Source organism: Diceros bicornis, chromosome 3 (assembly GCF_020826845.1).
Source record: "Diceros bicornis minor isolate mBicDic1 chromosome 3, mDicBic1.mat.cur, whole genome shotgun sequence".
Taxonomy (NCBI): Eukaryota; Metazoa; Chordata; class Mammalia; order Perissodactyla; family Rhinocerotidae; genus Diceros; species Diceros bicornis.
In genome coordinates this window covers 25413362-25433100 of record NC_080742.1, presented here as the reverse complement: position 1 = coordinate 25433100, position 19739 = coordinate 25413362, and the positions used below count along the sequence as shown (strand labels likewise).

The window sequence follows — 19739 nt, the reverse complement described above, 5'->3', positions numbered from 1 at the left end:
TGGGACAACATCAAGCACGCTAACATCCGTGTTGTAGGTGTTCCGGAAGGAGAAGAGCGAGACAAAGAGGCAGAGAATCTATTTCAAGAAATAATAGATGAAAACTTTCCTAACCTAAGGAAGGAAAGAGACATCCAGGTATGGGAAGCACAGAGAGACCCAAACAAGATAAACCCAAAGAGGCCCACACCAAGACACATCATAATCAAAATGTCCAGAATTAAAGATAAAGAGAGAATCCTAAAAGCCGCAAGAGAATGTCAAGTTACATACAAAAGAAACCCCATAAGGCTATCAGCTGACTTCTCAGCAGAAACCTTACAGGCTAGAAGAGAATGGCACGATATATTTAAAGTGCTAAAAGGAAAAAACTTACAGCCAAGAATACTCTACCCAGCAAGGTTATCATTCAAAATGGAAGGAGAGATCAAAAATTTCCCAGACAAGCAAAAATTAAAGGAGTTTGTCACCAAGAAACCAGTGCTACAAGAAATGTTAATGGGACTGATTTAAGGGGAAAAGAGAAGACCACAAATAGGAAAAATTATCTATTTCCATGATAAGAGGACGTTGGATACAAATGCACAAAAAAGAGGTTAGATATGATATCAAAAACATAAGAGGAGGGAGGAGGGGAGTTAAAGAGTAGAGCTTTCAGACAGAGGTCAAACTAAAGAGACCATCAATTCTGTATAGAAGAAGAAAGGAACAGAGAAGGACTACTAAAACACTGAGGAAAAAAAAAGTTAAAAAATGGCAATAAGTACATACTTATCAATAGCTACTTTAAACATCAGTGGATTAAATGCTCCAATTAAAAAGCATAGAGTGGCTGATTGGATTAAAAAAACAAGACCCACATATATGCTGCATACAAGAGACACACTTCAGACCTAAAGATACTCACAAACTGAAAGTGAAGGGATGGAAAAAGATACTCCACGCAAATAGCAATGAAAAGAAAGCTGGGGTAGCAGTACTCATAACAGACAAAATAGATTTTAAAACAAAAACTGTAAAAAGAGACAAAGAAGGGCATTACATAATCATCAAGGGAACAATCCAACAAGAGGATATAACACTTGTAAATATCTATGCTCCCAATGTAGGTGCACCTAAATATATAAAGCAATTATTAACAGACATCAAAACAGAAATAGACAGTAACACAATAATAGTAGGGGATTTTAACACTCCACTTACACCAATGGATAGATCATCCAAACAGAAGATCAATAAGGAAACATTGGCCTTAAATGACACACTAGAACAGATGGACCTAGTAGATATATACAGAGCATTCCATCCAAAAACCAAAGAATACACGTTCTTTTCAAATGCACATGGAACATTCTCCAGGATTGATCACATATTAGGCCACAAAATGAGTCTCCATAAATTTAAGAAGATTGAAATAATACCAAGCATCTTTTCTGACAACAACGGTATGAAACTAGAAATCAACTATAGGAAGAAAATCAGAAAAGCCACAAATGCGTGGAGATTAAACAAAATGCTACTGAACAACGACTGGGTCAACGAAGAAATCAAAGGAGAAATCAAAAAATACCTGGAGACAAATGAAAATGAAAATACGACATGCCAGAATTTATGGGATACAGCAAAAGCGGTTCTAAGAGGGAAGTTTATAGCAATACAGGCCTATCTCAACAAACAAGAAAAATCTCAAATAAACAATCTAACAATGCACCTAAAGGAACTGGAAAAAGAAAAACAAACCAAGCCCCAAATCAGCAGAAGAAGGGAAATCATAAAAACCAGAGCAGAAATAAATGAAATAGAGACCAAAAAAACAATAGAAAAAATTAATAAAACCAAGAGCTGGTTCTTTGAAAAGATGAACAAAACTGACAAACCTTTAGCTAGACTCACCAAGAAAAAAAGAGAGAAGGCACAAGTAAGTAAATCGGAACTGAAAGAGGAGAAATTACAACAGACACCTCAGAAATACAAAAGATTATAAGATAATACTATGAAAAGCTATATGCCAACCAATTCGACAATCTGGAAGAAATGGATAAATTCTTAGAATCATACAACCTTCCAAAACTGGATCAAGAAGAAGGAGGGAATTTGAATAGACCAATCACCAGTAAGGAGATCGAAACAGTAATCACAAACCTCCCCAAAAATAAAAGTCCAGGACCAGACAGCTTCCCTGGTGAATTCTACCAAACATTCAAAGAAGACTTAATGCCTATCCTTCTCAAACTCTTCCAAAAAATTGAGGAGGGCGGGAAGCTCCCTAACTCATTCTACGAAGCCGACATTACCCTGATACCAAAACCAGACAAGGACAACACAAAAAAAAGAAAACTACAGGCCAATATCACTGATGAACATCGATGCAAAAATCCTCAATAAAATAGTAGCAAATCGCATACAACAATACGTTAAAAAGATTATACACCATGATCAAGTGGGATTTATTCCAGGTATGCAGGGATGGTTCAACATTCGCTAATCAATCAACATAATACACCACATTAATAAAATGAAGAATAAAAATCACATGATTGGGTCGGCCCCGTGGCTTAGCGGTTAAGTGCGCATGCTGCGCTGCTGGCGGCCCGGGTTCGGATCCCAGGCATGCACCGATGCACCGCTTCTCTGGCCGTGCTGAGGCCGCGTCCCACATACAGCAACTAGAAGGATGTGCCACTATGACATACAACTATCTACCGGGGCTTTGGGGGGAAAACAAAAAAAGGAAGAGGATTGGCAATAGACGTTAGCTCAGAGCCGCTCTTCCCCAGCAAAAAGAGGAGGATTAGCACGGATGTTAGCTCAGGGCTGATCTTCCTCACACACACACAAAAAAATCACATGATCATCTCAATATATGCAGAGAAAGCATTTGACAAGATACAGCATCCATTTATTATAAAAACCCTGAATAAAATGGGTATAGAAGGAAAATACCTCAACATAATAAAGCCCATATATGAGAAACCCACAGCTAATATCATCCTCAATGGTGAAAAACTGAAAGCTATCCCTCTAAGAACAGGAACCAGACAAAGATGCCCACTCTCACCACTCCTATTTAACACAGTACTGGAAGTCCTAACCAGAGCAATCAGGCAAGAGAAAGAAATAAAAGGGATCCAAATTGGAAAGGAAGAAGTGAAACTGTCACTATTTGCAGATGACATGATTTTATATATAGAAAACCCTAAAGAATCCACCAGAAAACTTTTAGAAGTAATAAAGGAATATGGTAAAGTTGCAGGATACAAAATCAACATACAAAAATCAGTTGCCTTTCTATACACTAACAACAAAGTAGCAGAAAGAAAAATTAAGAATACCATCCCATTTACAATTGCAACAAAAAGAATAAAATACCTAGGAATAAACTTAACCAAAGAGGTGAAAGAGCAGTACACGGAAAACTATAAAACATTGCTGAAAGAAATTGAAGAAGACACAAAGAAATGGAAAGATATTCCATGCTCTTGGATTAGAAGAACTAACATAGTTAAGATGTCCATACTTCCTAAAGCAATCTATAGATTCAATGCAATCCCTATCAAAGTTCCAACAACATTTTTCACAGAAATAGAACAAAGAATCCTAAAATTTATATGGAACAACAAAAGACCCCGAATAGGTAAAGGAATCCTGAGAAAAAAGAACAAAGCTGGAGGTATCACACTCCATGATTTCAAAATATACTACAAAGCTATAGTAACCAAAACAGCATGGTACCGGCACAAAAACAGACACACAGATCAATGGAATAGAATCGAACGCCCAGAAAGAAACCCACACATCTATGGACAGCTAATCTTTGACAAAGGAGCCAAGAACATACAATGGGGAAAAGAAAGTCTCTTCAACAAACGGTGTTGGGAAAACTGGATAGCCACATGCAAAAAACTGAAAGTAGACCCTTACCTTACACCATACACAAAAATTAACTCCAAATGGATTGAAGACTTGAATGTAACACCTGAAACTATGAAACTTCTAGAAGAAAACATGGGCAGTAAGCTCTTCAACATCAGTCTTAGCAACATATTTTCAAGCACCACGTCTGACCGGGCAAGGAAAACAATAGAAAAAATAAACAAATGGGACTACATCAAACTAAAAAGCTTCTGCACAGCAAAGGAAACCATCAACAAAACGAAAAGACAACCTAAGAATTGGGAGAAGATATTTGCAAACCATACTTCTGATAAGGGCTTTATCTCCAAAATATATAAAGAACTCATGCATCTCAACAACAAAAAAACTACCAACCCAATTAAAAAATGGGCAAAAGACCTGAACAGACATTTCTCCAAAGAAGATATACAGATGGCCAACAGACACATGAAAAGATGTTCAACATCATTAACTATCAGGGAAATGCAAATCAAAACTACAATGAGATATCTCCTCACGCCCGTCAGAATGGCTATAATTAACAAGACAGGAAACAGCATATGTTGTAGAGGATGTGGAGAGAAGGGAACTCTCATACACTGCTGCTGGGAGTGCAAACTGGTGCAGCCACTATGGCAAACAGTATGGAGAGTCCTCAAAAAATCAAGGATAGAACTACCATATGATCCAGCTATTCCACTGCTGGATATTTATCCAAAGAACTTGAAAACACCAATGCGTAAAGATACATGCACCCCTGTGTTCATTGCAGCATTATTCACAATAGCCAAGACTTGGAAGCAACCTAAGTGCCCATCAAGGGACAAATGGATAAAGAAGCTGTGGTATATATACACAATGGAATACTACTCAGCCATAAGAAACGATGAAATCCAGCCATTTGTGACAACATGGATGGACATTGAGGGTATTATGCAAAGTGAAATAAGTCAGAGGGAGAAGGTCAAATACCGTATGATTTCCTTCATTAACTAGTAGATAATAGCAACAATAAACAAACACTTAGAGACAGAGATTGGATTGGTGGTTACCAGAGGGGAAGGGGGGAGGGAGGAGGGCAAAAGGGATAATTCGGCACATGTGTGTGGTGATGGGTTGTAATTAGTATTTGGGTGGTGAACATGATGTAATCTATGCAGAAATAGAAGTATAATGATGTACACCTGAAATTTATACAATGTTATAAACCATGTTACTGCAATAAACAAAAAATTTAAAAAATAAAAAAAATTTAACAAGGAAAAATCATATATAAATTCTTCATTCTAATGATAATCCCTTATATTCTGATAAAACTTTATAAAATATATAAAAGCATAAGTGTTACTTTTAGTAAAGTTTCGTAAAAAGAAGTTCATACTTATTACAGAAATGCATCATCCTTCTTACAGAATAATAGAACATGCATATTTTTAAATTTTGAAAAGACTAACTCACATTTTCTTTACCCAAATATTCAGGGCTTTTTATTATGTGCAAGCATTATCATACAACTGTAATCATATGATAAAAACAATTCTATATCCTGTGTTTTTAATTTATTTATATGGTAAACACTTGCTATGCTATTCCAGAGTCCTCTTGTATATCATAGTTGTCTCAAATCATAATTTACTTTACTTTTGTTTCCTTATTGTATGATAATTCGTTAATTTCCAGTGTATTATTTGCACTTCAAATAATACTATGATAACGACCTTTGTCACAAAGCTTTTCAGTATTTAGGATTATTTTTCTAAGACCAATTTCTAGGAGTCTAATTACTGGGACAGATATTAATACTTTTAAGGATTTTAAAATCATATTGCCAAATTGTATTCCAAGAGGTTTAAGTCAATTTACAAGTCCAATGGCATGCATAAAAATGCATGTTTTACCACACCTTGCCATTTAGATATTACTTAAAAAAAATCTATTCTTAGAGGATAGGCAAAACAAACAAGAATAGGCCAAATTACGGTTTCTAAGAGCCAATTATTGTTTTGAATGTGGGTTGGATATTTCTATCTTGTAAATTGTCTAATTGTGCCATGTATCTAGATATTGCTATCTTAGCATTTTAAAATAATTACGTTCTTCACATTTTTTTATTTGTATAATAAGAATAAACTTTTATCAGTTGCTTACTATGTGCTCTGCCCTTTACATATATTATTTCATTTAATTCTTATAAATGCCCTATAAGTGACTGCTTTATCTCCATTTTACAGATGTGGAAAATGAGACCTAGTAGAGTAAAATATGAATTCTCTACGTTACTATGCTCATCCGTTAGTAAAGCCATTAACTTTTTGTCTTTCATGTCTGCTTTAAACATTTTCCCTAGTCTTGTTTGCCTTGTAATTATTTCTACCAACAGTGTTTCTTTGTTTTCCCCAACAGTGTTACATCTGTATGTTGTCAAATCTGTCAATCCTTTCTTTTGTGATTTTTTTCCTATTACTTCTAAATTTAGAAAGTCCTTCTCTCTTTGGAGGTTTGATACATATCTAATTCTCTCTTTTAATTTGCCTATGTTTTCTTTTCTGTTTACTTTTAAGCATATATCCAGAATTACCTTGGTAGGTGGTATGAGGTAAAAATTTAAATGGATCTACTTTCACATAAGTAGCCAATTGCTCAAACAGAGTTTACTGAAAAGTCTCTTTCTTCATCATTACTTGTGATGCTTCTTTTACTACATGTTATTTTTCTAATATAGAATAGAGTTTCTTTCTGAGTTACCTGTTTTGTTGCCTTGATCTGATTATCCAGTTTTGTATTAGTACAACATTGCTTTAATTATACTAGCAAATGCTACTAACTTCCTTAATATTTTTTTCATTAGATTTAGACATCTTCCATCTTTAGGTTTTGATGCACCATGTAAGTTTTGTGGATAGAAACTAAGTGACATGTATGCACCTTTTATAACTAAATTATGTTTCATAAATAAGCACATTTTAAAGATCTATTGTGTGGTGCCTGAGTATTACTTCTTAGATCAATGTTTAAAACAGATTGCTTTAGCACTTCCATAAAGTCTAAGATATCTGGAAGATAAGATATTCATTGACAATCTGACTTCAGAAACTCAGCTAGAAAGACAATGTTGTTATCATTTCATTACCATTAACTTTTCTTTTAAAAAAATCACAGTAACTCATCTACTTTGAGAAGAGGTCTACTTTTTTGGCTGAAGTTTTCCTTCTTACTACATACTATGTTTAGGACAGTGATAATCTTCACTGAGTACTGTATTATGTAAAAACATTGTCTTCCATTAACTCATTAGTGAAAATTATGGGCTTAAGGAATGTCTGAATGTTAAGGGAAAAAAAAAAGATCTTAATATATGTGCATTCATGCCTTCCTACTCTGTCTTTCCTCATTCCCCCAATTATCCCCATTTCCCCAGACACTTCCTTTGCTTCCTTTAAAGGAAATGACCACATACATCTGAAACTCTCTCGATATAGAGTTTTCTAAATAAGAAGACTTATTTAGAAAAAATATGTTTTTTTTTTCTTTTTTTAAAGTCTACCTTAATTTATATCCTGGTTTGAACTGCCTCATCAGATCAGGCCAATTTTCATGAGGTTTAATTGTAAGAATGAGATTCTTGGAGTAGAATTTTCTCCCTGCCACATAGGTTGAGAGCTCCTTTATACCCTTCTTATGAACCCTGCCATGAACCTAGCATTATGGAGGAAGGACTCTGGGAAGAATACCCTGAGCAAACTGACACCTAGATCCACTAGGGATTAACCCTCCAGGATTTTGATTCTTATCCATCCTTCCTAAATTGTAGAACTTCATCAGGAAGCCACTAAAGTAGGATACCAGTGCTCCTTCATGATCTAGAATCACTATACAAGATAATCTCGTGATCTGTACATTGAAGAAAATGTCAAGGAATACATGGAATCGTACAATCCAGACATCTAGACTAAGGTTCCATGCCATCACTCCCAGGCTGATAGCAATTACTGAAAACGCTTCCTATACACACTCCACCCATCGAGACTATGGCAACACCTGTCTGCATTCAAATGTCAGTCTTCCCATGTCCCAAGGCTACCTTGAGTGCCATGTCATCTGGAAACTAGCTCTGAAATCTGCCCATCACATCATTCAAACATACTCCAACTCTTTAAGTTCAACAGGCCTAGTTTTACTTTTAAGAAACTGTTGAAAATATATACAATTGCTGGTTCAGATTGGTTTGAAGTCTTCATGAACTTGAATTGCTTTCCTTGGCACATTGATGGAGACCATTTTAAGTTTCCTCCCAACAACAAAACAATGCACCTCAAATATTCATCCTCTCAAACTCTAATATAGCTGCATTTAGCACTAACTTATGTGATTTATTTGAAGGAAAAAAAATCAAACGTGGAAATACATGCTCTCAAAAAGAGATGGTTCTGCCCTTAAGTAGTACACTAGCTGTCTGAAAAATCTCAGTTCTGCTTCTTAAACATATAATGTTGTTCTGAACCTGAGGAAGCTTAGAGAAGTGGTTAAAGATGTGGGTTCCAGAGTTCAAATTTCTGTGTGGGATCCTGGATTCAAATTTCTGTTCTGCCACTCACAGACCGACAGCCTTTTAACTTAGCTGAATCTTAGTTTCCTCTTCTTTAAAATGATTGTAACCGTAGCCCTACTTGTGTCAGGATTAAATGAGAAAACACCTGATTTAGAGTTCAATAAATATTAGCCATTGTTTTTATTTTCTTTCCTCAAATGCATTAGAAGCTCCTTTGAGGGCAAAGACTAACTCATTCCTCTTTATATTTAGAGTGCTTAGTGCAATTGCTCAATAAATATTTGTTAAATATTGTTGTTATGGAATTCTTAGATCTGAGGGAACCATCTGCAGCATGCTACAAAAAAACTTAAATAATGTATTACCTGTGGCATCAGATTACCAGGGCATAGCCTGTGGTGGCAAAGGGCACAGAACTTCTACCAACACTGGTCACAAACTTTGATCAGACCAGTCTCCAAAAAATTCCCAGTGTAATATCTTTCTCTTCAGTAAAGGTGATTTGCTATATGCAACACTAAACACGATTGATTTATACCTTTGTAACATTTTTTACATACAGAAAGTCATAAATCAAAAAATGATTCCTTCATGAAACCCCATGCCCTGCTTCTTTTATTTGCAACATATACACAAAACTAAAAATCAAATCTGCATAGATCAAAGAAGTTCAGAGATGCTCTAAGCACTTTTTATTTCTTATTTATTTTTTTGGTGAGGAAGATTGTCGCTGAGCTAACATCTGTGCCAATCTTCCTCTATTTTGTACGTGGGATGCTGCCTCAGCATGGCCTGATGAGTGGTGTGCAGGTCCACGGCTGGGATCCGAACCTGTGAACTCTAGGCTGCCGAAGCAGAATACATGAACTTTACTATTACACCACCAGGCCAACCCCCCCAAGCATTTAAAAATATATGTATTAACGCATTATTATCTTCAGTCTCAAAAGATGGGAATCTTTCTGAGAATGTCAAATGAAGGTAGTGATCTTTGGCAGCCAGGACCTTGCAATATTGTTCTAAAAATACAGAATGAGGAAAGAGTAGGATATAATGAGGGAAAAAGCAAGAGGATGAGCAACGATATTAATTTAGCCATTCCTCATTCAGTAAATATTTACTGAATGTCTACTAGGTTTCATTGGCTGGGAAACACAACAAAACAGAGATATGCTACCCTTATAGAGCTCATATCTCAATGGGAAAGACACATTTCATAAAGAGAAAAAAAATACAACTGTGATGTACAATGGGAGGGAGAAGTACAAGGTACTCTGTGAACTACTATCAAGGAGACCAAATCTAATCAGGAAGCATAGGGAACATTTCCCTGAGGAAGTGACTTTTAAAGTAAGCCAGAAGAATGAATGCATATTAACCAGGTGGTGGTGTGGGTGTGTCCCTGCAAGCGCATGTTGGGCGACTGGGAGGGAGGGGAGAAGGTAGAGAAAGACCGCATCAGGAGGGCAGACAACAGGAACACAGTGCACAGCATAGCTCCAAGGGGCTGACAGAAGGCCAGTGTGGCTGGATCATGAAGGAGCAAGGAGAGAAGTAGCCTGAGGTTAGGGAGGTGAGCAGAAGACGGATTGTAAAGGGCTTTTGGAATTGAACCTGAGAGCAATGGGAAGGCATCGCAGGTCTTACCTGGGAGTGTGACATGGTCATCTGTGCATGTTTACAAGTTACTTTGGCTGCTGTGTTGAGAGAGAATTAGAGGGGGTCTAGAATGGATGTGGAGAAACTAGCTAGGAAGCTCTGATAGTTGCCCAAGTAAGAGGGGAAAGTGATTACAGTGGTTTGGACAAGGTTATTGTCACTGTTGAGAAGAAAATGGATTTGGATTGGATATAGAGAGGAAGGGAGAAGGGGGTCCCAAGGATGACTCCTCCCTTCCCCCCAGGTTCCTGACACAAAATAAATGTTGGTGCTGTGTACCACTAGATGTGCACGCTGAAGGAGAAGCCAATTTGAGGACAGGTTCAAAAGTTCAGCATTCAATATGAGATGCGTTGAGCCACTCAGGTGGCAATATCCACAGCATGATCTTTAGAATTTACTGTCTTTAACAGTAACAAAGACGATGGAGAACGAGAAAAATTTGACTATAGAACAGTAAGAAGGTTCACCTTTGCCATATGATGAAATGGTAATAAGGATAATATACTTGGTCTGGGTAAGCACTATTTGATTGTAATGCATAGTAATCAATAAAATAAAAGGAACAAAGCTAGAAATGATAGTAGAATATCATTGCGAACTAAATCACCAGTTTCTAGAAAAGAACATCACAGCGACTCGACAATTAGGTCAAGCTGTGCTATGACGAGGTCATGGCATGCTGTCAAGCAACAGAGACAATACAGTCATATATTTGGCAGAATTACAGAATACTTCACTGGGAAGGACTAATGCAAGAGAACCCAACTAAAAGATAAGAATCAGAATTCATCAGTGTCTCAAGAAAAGGTCATGCAATAAATTAGAAGTTTTGCAACTTTCTTTTACGTTACTGTTTAGCATCATTCCCTCATTTTTTATGTGTTAATATCATTTAAGGTATTTTAATCGATAATTTCATTATTAGTTACAACAAAAATGCACCTTGTAACAGCAATATTTCTTTCAAATATTGCCCAATAAAGTAAACCTCAGGCCTCAGTTGGTCAGCTTTTGAATCCTAGAATATTAGACTGCAGACACTACTAAAGCAAATAGACAGAATGCACTCTAGGACCTATAGCACTTCTCCTAGGTCCTGAAGAATGGTAATTAAAACAGACTAGTTGACTGATCAAGGGCAAAAACACAACCAAGATGAGAGAAAGTTTACACAAAAGTAAAGTGAAACAGCTAGAGAATATGATTGCCCCTGTCTCTCTAACACGTATCCCACACTAGCCAATCTGAAATCCTCCCCATTAGAATCCCCTCTCAGTATAATAGAAAGAACAGCAAACTCAGTGTCAGAAAACCTATGCTGTTTACTTGACCCTCTTTCTAACAGACTGTGTGGCTTTGGTCAAGTTCAAGCATTTCAGAGACTCAGTGTAATGAGGGAACTGCACTAGATGACCTCTAAATTCTCTTACAGGCCTAAGTATCCATGCATCTAGAGAGAAACCCCAAAGCATGAGAATTACCCTACAGTACAAACCATTTTACAGAAATCATTTTAAAAGCATTAATAATCAGGGATTTCCAAGATCTTAACTGCACCACTCAAAACCTTCCTCAGCTCTATCCTGTCTTGGCTCAAACGAGGTCATCCTGCTTAAAATTGTAATCTTTCCCTAACTGACACATCCAGTCTCCTTCTTCTGCTCTGTTTTGCTCCGTAGCACTTTCCACCCTTTAACATATAAAATCATTTATTTTTTATGCTGTTGTCAATCTGCCTGCTCACACCACAAAATATAAGTTCTACCAGGGCAGGGGTTTTTGTTTGTTTTGTTCATGGATGTATGGCAAGGACCTAGAATAGCACATGACATATAGTAGGAGCTCAACTAACATTGTTGAATGGATGAATGAGAGAATTCCTAATACAAATTTAAAATGAAACATTCCCTAACTTAGGCTACAATTGTAAAATCAGATCTAATCAATTATGCATTGGTCTATTAGCACAACGTTCCTTACATATGGAAGTATATTTTAAGTAGATTTGTCTTTTGAAATAATTCAAACCTTTTTTAAAAAATAAGTGAGTGAACATCAGCTCTTCCAACTGACTTGACCTTGTTCCCAAGAGAGAGTTCATTTAAGATTAGGGAAGGTCAAAGTCAATGAATCACAAAGCAATTAAAAAGCTAAAAGGAAATGACATTTTTTATGAACTCTGAAGATTAAAAACCATTTAGGGTAATAATATTTTTATGTCAGGAATTCCTCACTGCTGAGGTCTGAGGGCAAAATGTTTGGCTATAAAGTAAGAAGTGATTAATGGATGTATACTAGGATTGATCCAAGCAAATATGTAGTGAACTTCAAAGAAATTTCTCTTTAGGAATAATCTTCAGAACAAATTTACTAAGCACACAAGAAAATTGGGCTCTTTTATAGCCATATTTCATTTTTAGCTGACACTTCTCTCAAGGAAGTCACTCACTAATCTATTAACAATAACATTAACAACAAGAACAAAAGTAAACGTTCAGAACGTATACATCCAGGTGCTAAACTACCTGCTCTACATTCACCGTCTCATTTTACAAATGAGGAATTTCAGTTGCAGTGAGAATAAATAAATTGTCCAATGTCAAATGACCAGAACTTAAACTCAATCTGTTTAATGCTAAAGCCCATTCTCTTCACGGCAATGCCACGTTCTCTTGTTTCCAAAACTTAAATTTATCATTAAAAGGCAAAATTTACTACTATTGAGGACATTCAAAACATATTTTTGTAGACTCTAAAGACAAATCCAAAAAAAAGTCCAAACTACTTTATTTCTTGGCAGCATCATCAAAATTGCTTCAGAGGTTCCTTGGGCATTGACTTTGAAAAGGATAGTGTCATTTTAGATGTAAAAGTTCAGTTTTGTTTGTAAAAAACAAAAACAAAATAATCACCCTGTATACTAAAATTATACTAATTCTTTTCACCCTTGAAAACACACATACACAACTTGAGGGACTTCGTGCAGGTTCATCTTCATATCACCAGCATCCAGCAGAGTGCCTGCCATATATTTAGTTCTCAAGAAAAATGTTAAGAAAAGAAAATCAAAAAAGAAATAATTGCTCCAGCCAAATCCCTCTTTATTTGTTTGGATACGCTGTAAAATTCAAATAGTGCTGTTAATGGGACTTTCTCTAGGTCCGTTCAACAAACAGAAATTGAGTACCTACTGTGCGTGCTGCGCTTTGTGTTAGGCACTAGCTGTACAGCATAAAAAAAGAAAGATACTCACTCTCATAGAACTTCACCTCTTCAGGGGAATGACAATTAAGTCCTTATTTGGTCCTCCTCCCTGCTTATGATCTTCCTTGGGTAGAAGTACAGCCAGCTTGCAGTGTCCATGTGTTCCGCATCTGCGGATTCAACACCCGCAGATCGTGTAGGTACGATGTTTATGTTCCGCGGTTGGTTGAATCCAAGGATGCGGAACCCGCCAGATGCCAAGGGCCCACTAAAGAACTTGAGCATCTGCGGAGTTTGGTATCTGTGGGGGTTCCTGGAACCAATCCCTCACGGATACCGGGGATGACTGCATCATAGTTAGGAAAACTACCTGCAGGCCTTTGATCTTCTCCGATTGCTCCTTGAGGTTGACATGGAAGCAGCAATTAGATAAAAATATATCCAAGTTACATGAAGAGTTGATGGCAAAACCAAAGCTAGACTCCAGTTATTTCAGAGTACCATAGATTTTCTTATCACTTAAAGATCGTCTCTTTCTATTTTTGTCTCTTTCTCCCTTACCCCTTACCCCTTTCTCTCTTTCCTCAGAAACATGCTGCAGGAAGTTTTCAGAAATATGTGAAAATTTTGAAGAAATGTATACTATCGTGAGTTCTCAATGTTACTTGTTTTAGCCAGTTAATTTTGGCCTTCACTGAATGTGACTGTTTGCTCCTTAATGAACAGCAAACCCCACTGAGAGATGGCTAACAAGCCAGATGCTGGACCTTCTTCCTTATTCCCATTTCCATGCTTTATACAAAATTTCATTTTATTTTATTCCATTGTAAAAATAATATACTTTTAACATAGATAATTTTAATATATGAAATTAATTATAGGAATAATAGACTTTTAACTTAGGAAATTTAATAAACAGAAAAGTTTAAAGAAAAAAAAACCTTATCTAACTTTCATCACTAAAAAAACCCACTCTTCACATTTTGATATATTTCTTTCTAGAATTACTGAGATTAAATTGCTTTAGATAGTTAATATTACGCTGTCACAGTTTTCCTGTCCTTTTTCCTTGCATGTTAACATAGGTATTTTCCAACATTATTACAAACTCTTTGTAAGCACACTTTATTATACTTTAAGTAAATGTATCATAATTTACTCAGCCATTCATATGAGGTGACATATTTAGGTCACTTCTTGGTTTTCACTGTTATCAAATAAAGCAGCAACGAACATCCTTGTGCCTGAATTTTTTTCTGTACTTTGGCTTATTTCCTTAGGACAGATCTCCTAAAATTGAATTAATAAGTCAAACATATTTAAGGTATATATTGCCACATTGTTTCCCTATTCATTTTAATAATTTTCACCTCCCACCTATTTTATTTAACTCTTGCGAACCTTGATAGTGTCATTATTCGAAATGTCTTTGCTGTTTGAATCTGCATTTCTTTGTAGTTATCGTGAACATTTCACTGTGTACTTCTTTGTTCCCCTGTGTACTATGGCCTTTTTTTTTTTTTTTTTTGGTTAGGACAATTAGCCTTGAGCTAACATCTGGTGCCAATCCTTCTCTTTTTGCTAAGGAAGACAGGCCCTGGGCTAACATCCGTGCCCATCTTCCTCTGCTTTATATGTGGGACACCTGCCACAGCATGGCTTGGTAAGTGGTGCATAAGTCCACACCCGGGATCCGCACCTGGGAGTCCCGGGCCACTGAAGCTGAGCGCTGGAACTTAACCACTATGGCACTGGGCTGACCCCACTATGGCCTTTTTTGTGTTTTACTTTTTTGTGTGTTTGTGTCTTTTGCCCAGTTCTATTTGGGCTTTTGAATTTCCTTATCCATTTATAGGAGCTCTTTGTGTATTAAGAATATTAACCCATTGTGATATAGGCAATGAATGGCTCTTTGGTTAGTTGCTGCCTTTAAAGTTGAATTTATTCAAGATAACTTTTATGTTTTTAGCTTTATTTTATTATAATTATTTCCATGTCATTATTTACTTTCAATGTATCACTAGCCCTTTCCAGTCATTACACTTTTACTCAAGTTCTTGATTTTTACTCCTATCTTGGTATCCCATTGATCATCTCTATTAGGCTAGCTGGGTATAATACTATTTACTCAATACCAAACACGTTTCAAGTCTTACCTCATTTACTTCTTACTAAAACCCTAGGTGAATTCTGTTATTGTCTCCATTTTAATGATGCAGAAATCAAAGTTTTGAGAGGCTGGGTAACCTGCCCATAACCACTCAGCTGATAAGGGATGAAGCTGGAATTCAAACCCTCCTGAGCCCCACTTCATTCCGATCTTTCCCTTGATCTCACTCTTTTGTCCTCTCTCCCATTAATTCTGTAATTTATTAAAAAATTATTCTTGTAATATTATGGTGGCTTTATTTTAGTAGAGGACAGTGACAGAGGGATAATTCTCTAAAGGAGTTTTAAGTCTGATAGAGGCTATAGAACTTTTGAAGCACCTAATGATTAGTTAGGCAGTTAGCCTACCGGTCTAACTTCTATATAGCTGTCTCTGATATGAGACTTTCAACACCTCATATTTTCAACAACATTTATCGAGTCTTTATTTTGTGTAAGTTGCTGCACTGTTAAAATATAAAAAGAAATTTGTAATCATATAAAACATTAATAATAAATATTAAATGAGAGGTATATATAATGAGCAGTAGGGTTGGGGAGGGGTAGAAATCACTTCTGGCTAGTGTAGACAGAGAAAGGTTCAGGGAGGAGTAAAATTCAGGCTTCCATTTGCCATGATTGACACATGGTTACATGACTTAGTTTTAAAGTAAGTCAATTTGTTATCATCTGATCACCATTACACCCAAGTTGAGCATTAGTTAAAGGACGTCAAGAGAAATAACCTCTTTGGAGATGATTATATTTACACGGCAATAAAGGTGTGAAATGGTATTGTACTTTTATCATTTTCTTTATTATTTAGGTATTGCCTTTTTTCTCTATTACTCTATTGAAAGTAATAGAGAATAAAAAAATGTAGCTACATACATGAGTGCTGAAGAATGCCAAGAAAGGGCAAGAATAGATTGAGAAGGGGGTATCATTACTAACACATAGCACTTGTTGAGTGTTTGGGGTGGTTCGGGCACAGTACAAGCCTTTTAAGCACACAAATGACTTAATCTTGCAATAACCCTATAAAGTACTGTTATTAACTTCTCTTTACCTAAGAGGTAATTGAAGGGCAGAAAAGTTAAGTAAGCTGTTCAAACCTACAGAGCAAAAACAGCAGAAATTGTACTTGAATCTGTTTTCCTGATTCTAAACCCAAAATGTTTAGCGGAGTCAGGTACTGAAGAAGAAAATTGTTGTAAATCAGTTTAGTTTAAAGATTTACATGTGGAAAGGCACAGAGTGGAAAAAAAGAGCAAATCACCTGAGAGGTGAGTTGAGCTGAAATGGAATGAACAGGTATGGATGTGTTGGGGGCGAGGGAGAGGGTTTAAGAAGTGAGGTGGATGAGGAAGGTCAGAGAGAGGTAGCGAGTTGCAGTCCTCAAAAACTGCGTGGAAACTCAGATATGACATAGTTTGTGGTAGGGAGCCATTGCAGGTGTCCTAAGATGGAGTCATAAGACGAAAACGTTTCATGGGGCTCGAAAAGACAGTGCAGTAGATGTGCTATAAGAGTGCACTACAGTGTAGGCTAGTGGTTAAGAGTGCAGTTGTGAGAGCTGGACTGCTTTCAAGTCCTGAGTCAGGGGCTTACCAATTTTGTGACTCTGGGAAAATAACATAAACCTCAGTTTCTTCCTCTGTAAAGTAGGAGTAACAACAATAGTACCTACTTCTTAGGGTTCTTGTGAGGATTAAATGAGTTCATCTCTTTCAAGTGCGTGGGACAGTATCTGGTACATGGCCAGTGTTTTGTTAAATGTCCCTTATTACTATTACCCCAAGGTATGTATAGGATAGACAGCAGCAGGGACACAAATCTTGAGCGTTGGGAGAGTACAGACAAGGTGGAGAAAGGACTACACGCCGGTGGAGGACAGGAAGGTGCAGAATCACGGGGAAGCCACTTCAAAAAGGAAAAATAGCTGCTTGAATGAAGGCGTGCGAGGGAAGACTTGGAAAGGGGCTGCTTGGGTTTCACCGAAAATTAATGAAGCTCCCAGAGACGCTGCCTAGCCCAGCCGTTAGGTATCACCAGGAGTGGTGGGCAGTAACGGGAGCCAGGAGTCAACGTCTGAGAAGAAGTCAAGGACTGTGGCTTGGACGTGGCTAGAATTGTCCATTGTTTTAGGTCCATCATGTTTTATATCCATATTTTCACGTCAGTAGAGCAAAGAAATTCAAAAAAATATATTGGAAAGACAGAGCTTTATTAACAATTCTCTGGGCTATTCTGATCCTTAAACTATGTATGTCCTTGACAGAGATTTTCACTTGAAACTCAAGTCTGTAGAAGTAGTATAATTGGCATAATATAATACTTTTTAAAATATCTTGCATTGTTTTAGGGAAAATTTAAGGCATTTTGCAAGGATAAATATATATTTATAATATAAAAATATATTTTATATATTATATATATTATAAATTATTTATAATATATAAATAATATATTACATGATAAATATAAATACATATAATATTACATATATTTATATATATATAAACTATAACAAGAACACATAAACTAAAGGTGGGACAAAGTAAAACAAAGAGAGCAGAAGCATGAATCAGAATAAAAATGCATCTAAGGAAGATGAAAGGTTTATACATTTGCCCCAGGTGGGCCACAGGATTGACGTTAAGCCTTTAAGCAGTGAACCAAGGCTGTACACATGCATGTCCAATTGGAAGAGAGAGAAAAGTAGCGGCCTATTAGAAAGCCTAATTAACAGTTTGTGAAGAAAGAAACTTGATTATACGGCTAAGGACAAAATCCAGGCGAGGAAAATCTGGAGTAGAGGGTGGAAAGAAAATTATGGCTTTAAAGAATGATTTACTTAAAGAAAGCAGGGAAAATGCTCACATTATGCAGTAGAAAATAAAAACATTTTCTTCTTTTAAACTTTTGCAGCATGCTGAGAGGCAACAGGTCTAAGTCAGAGGATACAGACTAAAGGTTACACAACCATCTGTTTTCCCTAGGTTTATAAGAAGTACAAAAATGTCTGAGTTAAATGCCATATGAATTTGAATTGTAAAGATTGCACTTACTTTTCATCAAGTTAGAAAAGTGTAGACAAGAAGAACCAATGAATTATAGTAGTAAATATGGAATGAAATTACAACCAAAGTAATATGCTCAAATACACCATACTTTAATAATCCGAATTAAAGTGTAAGAGTTTCGGTGGCCCGCCCTATGGGGTAGTGATTAAGTTCCGCCCACTCCCGTTGGACGGCCGGGGTTGGCTATTTGGATCCCAGGCGGACCTACACCATTTCTCAGCCATGCTGGGACCACATACAAAGCGGAGGATTGGCAGAGATGTTAGCTCAGGGCTAATCTTCGCCAAGCAAAAAAAAAAAAAAAAAAAGAGGAAAAGTGGCAACAGATGTGGGAGGGGATTAAGAGTTTTGAAACGCCTTGGGAAAAACATGGGCATTGATCTGATGTCTAAAATTTGAAAATAATACATCCTTTTAAATACTATTTCTCCCCTGAAATGTCTGTTTTCATTTACACATTTAAAAATCTTCCTATTTATTTCCTTCTAGTTATCTTCAAATAAGAGATGAACAGATACCCCTCTGAAACTGTCAAACGGTGAAGACTCTTGCAAAATTTCATTTGGCCTTTTTAAAGGTGCTTCTAGGAGGGAAGTTTAACTCATTTTAACCACAGAATGGGCAATGCCAAAGAAAGTTTCCCTTACCCAGGGAGCCAACTGTATATCTACATAAATATACTTCTGTGGATACAGTGACTTACGTGGACATGTACAGACGTGATTATAAATTTAAGTGTCCCGGATGATTCCGCTGACACGTGCTTCTCTACTTGCCCTTTAGCTGAGGGGCAACAGAAGCAAGGACTTTCTTACTGGAATTTCATCCTGTTTTGTAACTTGTCGTGCAATAATCATTCAACAAAGCGGGGCCAGGAGTCATCCTGAGCGGTCAGGCTGATTGGCAGGGCGGAACAGCGCCAGGGTGTGGGCTGCGCACTCCTCCTCACTCTGGCAGCTACAGACAGACCCCACACGTTAGAGCAGGAGCTCCTCCAGCTTCAAAGCCAGGGCGCTGTTTGCATCCGCTCTTTCTCTCCGCTCAAGTCTGAATCTCTTCTTCCAAAATCCACGTCTTGGTGGACGCCCCGAGAGAAAACCTGAGGTAGGGGTGCGCGAAGCTAGGGACTAGATAGGGACACTTCTCAGGAAGGGTCGGGCTCTCCAATTTCCTGAGCTTGGTCCCGGGAGAAGGGC

General features: G+C 37.0%; 1 protein-coding gene across 1 annotated transcript in view; it reads left to right on the top strand.

Moving 5' to 3' along the window:
- The first annotated feature begins 19574 nt into the window (after positions 1–19574).
- The window catches only part of LOC131393746 (ATP-dependent translocase ABCB1-like), a 94184-nt gene continuing 94019 nt past the window's right edge, over positions 19575–19739 (top strand). Inside the window, exon 1 of the mRNA XM_058524790.1 lies at positions 19575–19647. The gene's annotated coding sequence lies outside the window, so the exon portion shown is untranslated. The remainder of the gene's footprint in view (positions 19648–19739) is intronic.